This window comes from Bactrocera latifrons, unplaced genomic scaffold (assembly GCF_001853355.1).
Source record: "Bactrocera latifrons isolate USDA-ARS-PBARC rearing strain unplaced genomic scaffold, ASM185335v1 scaffold_205, whole genome shotgun sequence".
NCBI lineage: Eukaryota > Metazoa > Arthropoda > Insecta > Diptera > Tephritidae > Bactrocera > Bactrocera latifrons.
In genome coordinates, this window is record NW_017535575.1 from 214,211 (window position 1) to 225,797 (window position 11,587).

Below are 11,587 nucleotides of genomic sequence, written 5' to 3' on the forward strand. Positions count from 1 at the left end.
AACTTGAATAAAAATTGAGATATCGGAATGGAACTTGGTACACGTGCTTCTTAGCTAAAAATAGAGCACGATTTCGTAAAWGGTCGTTATGGGACCACTGCTACGCCCACAAAATGCCATCAAACAAAACCTTGTAAAGTGCCATAACTATGTACTAATTTTAGATATCGAACTGTAACTTTCGCAGGGGGATCGCATTAGCAAGAGGCACCTATAAGCTGAAAACTTTGAATAATTAAGCGTGCCTTCGACGTTTTAGATGTTTAACATACATATCTCGCAAAATATGACAGCGACATTAAACTTTATTCCCGAGATGGTTAATCTTTATTAGAATTGCGATCAGAATTGGATTATATAGGCGTTGCACTACCCAATTTTGGGTGAAATCGCATATATCGGGATCTGCTCGATATATCTCAATTAAATTTGGTAGTAAGATTCTTCTGACCTTGTTATGTGGCCAAGATTTTTGAACATCCAACTGACCCTACTCCATATGATTCCAAATTATATATAAATTACCTTACCCTGGAATCTTTTTTTATTAGTCTGTTGCATGTTAATTTTATGGGGTATTGAGGATAAATTTAAATTAATACTTCCTAACTCCCATATACTATTTATAATTTGCTGAGTCTCGAGTATACCTGAGCAATAGCAAAACAAACGTAATTAATCWAACTTTAAAAAGTATGAGTTGGACATTTAATTCCTATTCTATGTTAATGGCCTTCAGTATAAGTCAAGAAAATATTAAAATTTATTGTTATTTACTCACGATTTTATCGAATTATGTATCTTTATCTCAACATTTTTTAATACACAGCTTCGGGCTCTGATTCTGGAAAGTTGCAAGAGTGTAAAAAGTTTGGTTGCACCCGCAGCACTAGGAATGAAATAATCGCTTTTGATTTTAAAGCGGCACCACTAGTAGGGATATGGTTTRGACTTAGAAAAATAAACAATTTATTTCCATTATACAATACTGATTCAATACATATTTTGTTACACAAGTTTACAAATTCAGGTCAACTTTTKGATCTGAGCRGATAAGAACGATTCTTAACTATATTTGATATGCTGAATTCGAATATGCATTTAGTTTTTTAAGATTGATTCTAGTTTCCGAGTTCTCGCATGATAGCACCATTGTGCTGTTACAAACACAGRTTGCAAGCACAGTAATTAAATACCGATTGAGGAAAGTTCTCCCAATCTTACAGGCACTGCTTGATAAGTCATTWCAACTGTAGCAGAGACAGTGTTGCAAAGTTGATTCAAAGTGYTTTTGTTACGTKTGTGGTAGTTACATGATTAAAAAAAGGGGCAAAATTAWAACAAATGCGCTCAAAGATGCGTATCTGCACTACTTTGGTTTCAGAGTAGCAGACACTCATAAGTCATGGATACCGAAATTTATTTGTAACGCACGCAAAACAAAGCTGTAKAAGTGGCCATTGAGGGAACGGGTGTACTTTTCCTTTTCAATGCCAGCTCTCTGGAGAGAACCTAAAAACCATGTAGATGATTGCTACTTTTGTTTGATGAAAATTAAGGCAAAGAAATTAGCAAAATATGAATATCCTGATGTATCATGAGTATCCAAGCCAGTTCCACGTACTGCTAATGATTCATTGCCAGTTTGTCCAAGTATAAGTGGAAACGTCCTGGAAACTTTAGCTTCATCACCCTAGATAGCGACTTTGTCATGGAAGAGACACATTTAATTTCGCAAGATGAACAAAGCGATTTGATTCGTGATTTGAATTTGTCCAAACAAAAAGCAGAGTTGCTAGCATCACGGTTGCAGCAATGGAAATATCTAGACTCTCGAACACAATTTACTGTCTACAGAAACAGAAATCCGACAGTTCGACCGTTCTTCAAAAAAGAAGATAACATAAGTTTCTGTAACGATATTAATGATTTATTTAATGAAATGAATACACCGTACGATCGAAACGAATGGCGTTTATTCATTGATGGTTCCAAATACAGCCCAAAAGCTGCTCTTCTCCACAATGGAAATAAAAACCATTATTCCCATTGCTCATACAGTACAAACGAAGGAATGCTCCGAAACAATGCGGAAGATGCTGTGCTTCATCAAATACAATGGAAAATATGTGGCGACCTAAAGGTTTAAACATTGGTTMCAATTAAATCGAAAACACTTGTTTTTTATATTATTTCAACAGGTAATTGGTATCTTAACTGGGATGCAATTTGGATTCACCAAATTTTGTTGCTTTTTATGCTTGTGGGATAGCCGCGCAACTGAACATCATTATGTGAGAAAAGAATGGCAAAGTCGTACTCAATATCAGCCTGGACAGCAAAACGTSTCCGCTGAACCAYTTGTAAATCCACAAGACATTTTCCTGCCACCTCTTCACATTAAACTAAGCCTTATAAAGAACTTCGTCAAAGCATTAAACCGTGAAGGACCGGCTTTTCAGTATTTAGTTAAGTTGTTTCCTAAATTGTCATATGCAAAAATCAAAGAAGGAATATTTGTCGGACCTGATATTAGAAAATTAATGGCTGATAAAAAATTTACAAAATGTTTATCGCCCGATGAAGCAGCCGCATGGGCATCTTTTCAATATATCGTTCACCACTTTCTTGGTAATCACAAATCCCCAAATTTTAAGGAAATTATTGGCGATATGTTGCAAAATTATCGAAAGATTGGAGCTAGAATATCTCTAAAAATCCATTTTCTGCATTCCCATCTCGATTTTTTTCCCGCAAACTTGGGTCATACGAGCGACGAACAAGTAGTCCTTAATTGCCGTCTTCAGTTCGAAAGCACTGCCAAATTTGGCGAACATTTTTATAAACATCTCTTGCCAGAATGCTCCAAATGTCATCGATTGGACTGCGTGCAGACCATTTAATCAATTCTATATTTTATCTTCAAACCAGTGATAAAAAATAAAAAGGCATAGATAACTGCATTATCCTGTTGAAAAATGCGTTATATTGATGACAGTCTTCTAGAAACGAAATTAATTCTGCTAACAACATGTCCGTGTAGATTTCACTGCTCATTTTTGTTTTAACATAGAATATTCGCGATCTTGTATAATAAAAAAGGCTGCCCAAATCCTGACACTTCCAAARTTCCTGTTCAACCTCAGTTCCTCTTATGCGTTCAAATCAGCAAATCGAGTTAAAATTTTTTCTCGTCGGAAAAGCTTACATTTTCCATTCTGACATTCAYTTCATGTGCGCTTTTGTAAACTGCATCTTTGTGGCTTTTAGTGAGTGCCGGTGCTTTTGCTCGTTTTTTATAGACAAGGTTTTGTGTTGTGTTTAAAAATTTCTGATCACGACGTTTTTTTTATGGGAGCCTCAAGATCCGTTCGGCATGATTTTGAAGGCTATAAAGAAAAAATACAAAGTATAAAAACTTACATGATTCCAATAAATCCATGCAATGTCAGTTTTAAGATTTTTCTTTAAAAAATACAACTTATTTATTGCTTTATAAAATGGCTTAAACCACCTTTTCGACTAAATGAACAGCGCTCTAAAATTAATACTGATTACCTCTTTTCACTGACAATACTTTAAGTTTGATATKTGCAGACTAATTACAATACAGACGTTAAATAATGCGTTAAATAATAGGAACAACTTGCTATTGGGACAACAACGAAATGCGTACACTGTAAAAATTCACTTAATAAGTAAAGGACTTGCGCACTGATTTCGTTCAATGCATTTTTTGAAGGTTTTCCTTGATTTCACTTTTCATTTCTTTATAGAAAACTCTAGCTTGAAAAATTTTTACTGCAGAAACTTTGTTTTGCAAAGAAAGAGAAGTTTAAAATACCGTTCGCAATATCAAATAGTTAATTAGTCTTTATAGCGAATTATAGAAGCATCAATAAGACAATTTCGATTTGCTTCGTTAAACCAAGAATTAGTGATTTCGAAAGTTACTTACACTGGACGTTCACTGTATAACAACTGATAATATTCGTTATTTCGGAATATTTTAGATAATATATGATTGAATGGAAATTTTTTTCTGTTATCACAGTATTTCACTTATCATAACAATTTAAATAAATTTAAATCTGTCTATCMGTTCTTTTATGATGATATCTGGCCGTTCAATTTACTTTTCAATTTTAGAGTTGTCGATACGAGAGACATCTTCGTGAAACATAAGAATTTCGCATATCAGAATGTGCTCATGTAAGACTTWATCCTTCCGTGGTAAGCATATTGTACGCACCCTTTGATATTAAAATATTTATCTCGAATATTGAAAACAAGCATAATAGAAATCATTTTAAAGAAAAAATAGCGAAACAATTTGTTTCAGTAGCAGTATTATATGAAAGGTTAAGTTTATAAAGTCCTGCAGAGTACATGTCCAATGCGCAAAAGTATCAATATGCAAGGACAAAATACATCAAAATAAGAAGCTATACAAGTTATAAAGTTATATTTTTCAGGTCCGTAATCCTTGGCTTATTTCATTAAATATCCAATTTTAATTGTGAAAAGTATTCTATCGGAGGTGTTAATGAAGGAGCTTGATTGAACCATTTTTGTTTTTGTTATAAAAAAGTGCAAATAACTGAGAATAGACCAAAAAACCTTGTAAAGGTGTTGATTTAAATTGGAGAGCTGAGTATGTGAAAAATATGTACTATATGACTGCATACATTCAAATGGGCGACAAATAAATTTTGGACAACGGGATGTGCCTTTCACACAAGTAACGATGTACTGAAAGCAGCAAGTGGCACGTGGTATGGGACGTGCGACTTGCGGCGAGCGACTGTCAAATTCGGTGAAAGAATRAGCAGTGAAGTAAACTCAAAGTAATGAGTATCATTTAGTGGAATTGTAGTGTAGATGTAAGTAAATCAAAAGAAATCACGCGCTATTTGTCAGGATGTTGATAAGAACTATTTTTTCTTTTGTCACTCTAAGAACAGATTGAATTAAGTTGTCGAATTGTGGAAGGTCAGTAAGCTAATATGCTGGTAATAAGTGCCAATATAATGAACGAATGCATACGTTTAATTTTCGCTGATAACCACCTACGATGWAAAGGCAAAACCGCTAATTCTAAAATATTAAGCATTAACTTTTCTCCAATTTATCTCTAACTTTTTTTTTTTTTAAATATGCCATTATAAGTGATATCGACGCCGACTTTGAACTTATCCACACTACCCGCTAAAATGTAGTCCGAATATATTTCTACGTTAAAACTGCCGCAATTCATACCGAAAGCTCCAACGCCAAATTAAGTATCAGTTCATGTGATTATTGGGTGGTTCTGACGCTTGAATGGCATTCGGAAGCCGTTGGAATTGGTGAACACGCAGCAGAAAGAGTGAGCGTAGTACACAAAGTTTAATGAGAAAGCACTTAACACTTTGAAGGTTTTTGTTTCATTTCATTTTGCTTTTACTTTCTGCTTCTGCTGTCATAAGAATCATTCCCGCCACAATGTCGATACCAAGTTGTTGCAGGGGATTTATAATGGCCACAACCTTAACATGATTCGCTTCAATATTCACTGTTAGTGGCCCTAATAATTCTTAACCCGAAACCTTTTTGCAAAACCACAACCTCATATCGGCTACCACAGTACCAGAATTACTACTTAACAACAACATAATTGTTGCTGCGTTGTCGTCGGCGCTGCATATTGCAGTCATTCTATGTTCAAAGCAACCATCAGTCGTCCAGTCATTCAATCGCCGTTACTACTGCATTTACTCCATTTACTGCTAGCCTGGCTGACAATATTGCTCTCTAACGCTTTGTCAGAATAACATGCGCCTCGAGCACTCAGCCGGTTCATACTATTGCTTGTATTCTCGAAACAAATCGGCAACAATTTCATTAAATGAGTATCATATTAAATTTAATGACGCAGCCGTATTTCAGTTTTCACATTGGTTTTTTCGTGTGCCCCTTTTGTTCATACTCTGCTCCTTTTCATTCAGCACACCAACCGAAAAAGACGAATACATAGATTGCTCTTGAACACATGAATGAAGAGATGATGTGTATATGAAAGAAAGATTTTTAACTCATTTGTTACTATGACTGTGATACGGATGGAGGGACGTATAGTGATATCAACTTGTTGGCCTCATCCAGTGTAGTAATGTAGGGCTTTTGCATTGAGTAAAGACTTGTTTATATGATTTGATCACACTTACTTCCAAAATCTACTAGCTGCTCGGTCAAATTAAAAATCAAAAGTTTGTTTAATAATTTTAAGTAATGCGTCCTAGCTTTTCATTGATTAATAAAAAAATTGATATTTATATGATAGAAGAAGGAAACATTCAAATTTGAAATTTATCTTAGGTAAAAATTAAGAACTTTCTCACATTTGAGTAAAATATTTCACGAGGCTATTGAATAGTAATCATACAAGTTATACGGATATTGTGACCTATTATTGTAAGTAATACTAATATGTGGGCTTCGACCAACAAACACTTGTCCACAATGAAATCTGTTGCCGCAAACGGAAATGTTGCTTAAGCCCCAAGGCGATATCACAAGAACAGCTTTAGACGGGAAGCCTCGAGGAACCCGTCAACGAAGGTATGAGAGTTACGAGACAATATGTGGAGGTGACAAGTTGAAACAGAGTCGCACTAAACAGGTTGTTCCTGGAAACAAATCAAATTTATGGCGTTAATTAATATGGCCTGTATGCCACCTTGGGAGTTTGGAAAAATATATATAATGATATATTTAATTCTTTGTAGTACGTATGTATATTACGCCTACATGTTTAGAGTAAACAAACAAATAGAAGTCGGCATAAAATTACCATTGTGTATGGATTCAAAATTGTAATTTGTATTATGTATATCGTATACTATTAAGACCTTTTATATATAGTATAAGAGTGTTAAAAGATATTAAGAGTCGTATAACAATTTATATCTAAAAATGGATTCAAGTATTGTTAAGTGCTTAAAATCCTGTATTAAAAAATAACCCTAAGATGCGTCAATCTAAATGTAAATGCATTAAAGACATTCTTGATATTTTTAAGATAAAGTGAAGAGTTACCACGTAAAATCGAGATTGAATGCCTTAAGTCCCTGCATAATCGACAAGACCATGTGCAAGAGGTCCTTAAAAACTGGTTTGATTCTTACTTACATGGTCTCAAAAGAACTGGAAAAGGTTGAAACTTCTGGCATGCKAGCCGGGTGGGCATAAGTGATAACGATACATGCCGGAAGTGCAGAGAAGAAGACGCTGGAACATCTCCTATGCCTTTGTCCGACACTATCTAGAACTCAATTCTCAACCAAGTCTGAATCGAAGTTGTCAATTCGCTCCTAAAGCTCGTAAAAAACCTTCCTGTATGACAAATACTTTACCTCACACTAAATTGATCCCCCATCTGGCATTACTAACGACCAGTAGGTTTATTTATTGCGGGATATGCGGCCACCATAACCTAAYTTAACTTAAAGTAAGTAGAAACTGACTAATTCGTAATAAATATAATAAAGACACGTAAAAATAATAACCATATTTCTCATTAAAACGCGAAGAGAAGATTTGAATGTTCATAACCACAAGTAGTACGTCTTTAACCTTAAAGGATATACTCCTATAGTAGATGCATTTTATTTATTACTTTCAATTTCCTGCCTTCGCCACTTTTAACTCCGCTTCCTCTTGTTATTTACCCATTATCGTATTAGAAATAAACTTTGTATATGAGCATTAGTAAGATACCGCAAAATTACAATGCTTTCTTGAGCGAATTACAAATGCACACACTAGCTCGTTGCGTCTAGTATTACGCATTACTTGTTATTAAAAAATGCAGAGTTACTGCCATAAATTGCATGTTATGTTGACGCGTCAGTTACGAATACTCTGCAATAAGTTAAGTGCGATGTAATGTTCTTTTACACATGCTCCTTGCCATCCTTTTAGTTTAGGAGCGAGGCTTTGTCGTATGCAATTTCCATATGTCCAAAACAAACTTATATACTCGTAACACATGAAGTCCTTTGTAAAGGCTTCACTGGTGTTGCATTTCTTCATTTCTTCATACCCATAATACTGTCTGTATGTCAACACATTTCCCTTAAAGAGGAACATTACTATAATGGTACTGTTGATTTAACTGAATACAAACGAAAACGAAACGGTGTGTAGCATTGAAACGTTAAAGAAAGTGAAAGTGCCCCTTTAGTAGTATTTGAAACTAAAATTTCACGCAGAGCTAAGTTAAACAAAGTCATAGAAGAAAGCAGGTATTCAACAATATTGCAGAGTGTGCCACCGATTAACAGCCACCGGGCTTTTAGGTAATCGAAAATAAGAAAATCTCTTAGTATATAATATATGTATATGTACGGAACTTATTCAAAAATAATAGAATAGGAAAAGACTGCAAAACGGACAATGCCGAGCATTTCACACTTTCGATAAATGTTAAATTATAATAAAATTTCCAAAGTTGCAATGTGTACGAAACCCTACTGTAGTGATTCTCTTTTGACSAAAGTTAAGTTTAAGAAACACATATAGATCTTATCACCAAGCCAGGCACACGAGCTGTCATATCCGTCTGTTTGTCTGTGCATACGAGAACTTGTTCGTCAGTTTTTCAGGTCTCGCTCTAAAGCTTTGCACACGCCCTTATTTTTTCAAAAAACTGCTMATTTGTCAAAACCGCAGATATCGGGCCAATCACTATAACATATAGCTGGCATGCAAACTAATTCATAACAAGTGAGGAAGTGCAAAGTTTGGGTATATATTTTATACTCTTGCAACTTGCAAGAATCAAAGATAGGGAAATACTTTAATAAAGTATACCCGATTTGATATATTTTCCCCAATACCACATACTATTGTACAAGTATTAACATGGCACATACTGAAAATGGAATCATATGTTCGAAAATCCTACTAGCACARAGATATACTGTTATGAGTAAAATACGCTCTCTCATTTTCACTGAGATAACTCATATATTGGCCGATATATGCGGTACAAAGTTACTAGAAAGTTCGAAAAACTTTATATTAGGTATATGCGAATTAAGAGAGGTATTGATCCGATTCAACCCATTTCACCTGGGTGCAGGTACTGGATTCCAAACATTCGGTACCTAAGGGCTTGAACAGTTCTTGTTGGATTTGAATAATTTTCATAAGGTGGCATACAATATTGGCATTATTGGTGGAAAGTTGTATCCCGTTATATGAATTGCTTCTTGATTTGTGTACTGGAATGTGAAATAATAAAAGAGAATTTTTAAAACTTTGTTGTACAGAAAGTAATCGTGGTTGTTGTCCGATTTCATCCATTTACACATTTCTTTTAATATTTACTGCACATTAAACTTATTAGAGGTCAGGCCCATTCCCACTTTTTCAAATTTTTTTGMCCACATGGGAACACATTCTACTGCGATAGCCTCTGCCAAATAAGAGGTTTATATCTTCAATTTAGTTCTTTGTTATGACACTTTATGGGTTTTAGGTTAATGGTGATTTGTGGGCGGGCAGTGGACCGATTACACCCATTTTGTACTCAGGATCCCGCATTTCATCAAGTTATCATAATTTTTCTCAAGTTACAGCTTGCACAGACGGGCGGACGAACGGACAGACAGACAGTCACCCGGTTTTCAACTTTTCTTGTTATCCTGATTATATATATATATATATACTACCTAACTATATCTATTAATATCTCCTAAAGAATTTTTTTTTCTGTAAAGTGTATTATAACTCCGTGGTAACCGAAGCTAACGTTATTTCCTTTTGCCTTGGAAACAAACCGTTGGCAAATTTARTTTTTAGATACAGTTAAAGTTGCTTAAGAAAGATACCTTTAAAGGGTGTAATAATTTCAGTACGTTCGAATTCAAAGCTTTTATACTCTCGCAACATCTTGATACAAAGTTCTAATATTTTGCTCGCCTAGCGTGGAGTTATATATTTATAAATATACTTGTACATATATGTACATATACATAAATAATCACGATGAAGGGATGAGTTGAATTTCAGTTACTGTCTGTCCGTCTATCCTTGTAATCAGTAACTTTAAAATTTACATATCTTATTTCTTGGCACCATGAGAAGGTTGATATTGTAGATGAGGGAAATGGGAKCATTGTCACGCCACCAAAACGAAATTAGTACAAACCATCATTAATCGAAAACGTATAAAGTGCCAAAACTAAGCTCCATATTAAAATAGAACATGTAGTTTGTTGAATTAAATCGCTTTAGACTAGGGCATCTGGGGTTTCAAAACATCTGAAAGCTTAGATCTTTGCAAATCGTATCAAATGTTTGGATACCCATGCATAGCTCTTCCGTACATTTTATTATGTATAAACGTAGATTGCAGTTTATTGTGTGTGCGCTTCAATAGAGAATTCAGATAAATTAGTTAATTTTCTCTTACTTTTGTTATGCATGCGTCCTTTAATCAAAGACTGAACTAGTAATGGTCAAAAATTACCAACTTACTGCTACTGTATCTCTTGTCTTTCATGAAAAGTTTTTAGTGCCGGAATTTTGAAATAATGGTGCAAATTAACGTTAGTTTGAGTATTATTTATTTAACCTGTAAAAGGAGGAGATATAAATTTGTCGCATTGTTATATTTACAGTTAAAATTTGTTTGGTATTAAAACTAAAATCCGTGTTCAACCGACAGCAACTGAAATTATTTACCATTCATAAAACCATACAAATCAGCTTCACATTTTTCTGGATCATGTTTTTTTCCATGTATATTAAATCTTATTTTTGAACCCTTTTCGAAAAATGTGTATTTCCAAAGTTAAAATTTTGAAAACAGGACATTCTTATATAAAATTTAGCGGCCTACACATAGAAATATTAGTTTAAAGTCAAATTAAGCATCATTAGGTTTAAAATAACCAGTTAAAGGCCATACTGGCAGCGCTGAAAGATCTGTTAATCTCCGAAACTTTTGTGAAGTTATTTGGACAGATGCACATGGGCAAGACAATAATTTTATAACTGAAAGCTTCAACGGTGTGCAGATCTGACAAAGGAGGCATAACTCAAGAAGACATGTTACCTTAAAAATTAATTAAATATTGTTACATCTGAAAAAATGCGATCCATGTTCTAGCCTAGAATAATGATGTGGCGGTTTCGGTTGTTCTTTATTCTCCCTACTAGATGTCTGAAATGAAGGGTATTCTATGATACTTAGTAAGTTCCCATTTCTACGTTTCTACCCCATATTACGACTTTCGAAATCCCGTAAAATTAAACTTAAATTCGGTTTCCAATACTGCATTCCCTTCCAAAAAAGAGTGTGAAAAAGATAAGCATCCATACGTTTGGGTCCAAACTAATTAATCGAGTGGGAGGTGATATATTTTCTGTAAATTAGATACTGGAATCGCCTTCCGACTAGCAGACTACTGCAGTGTCTTCTTAGCAAAGATCACAGCAATTAAAAATATGCGTCTTGTTCTGACAAAGAATATGCTTACAACAAGAAATGTATTTATAAAATCACTAAAGGTCCTTAGGGTTTCATGGCGGAGAATAA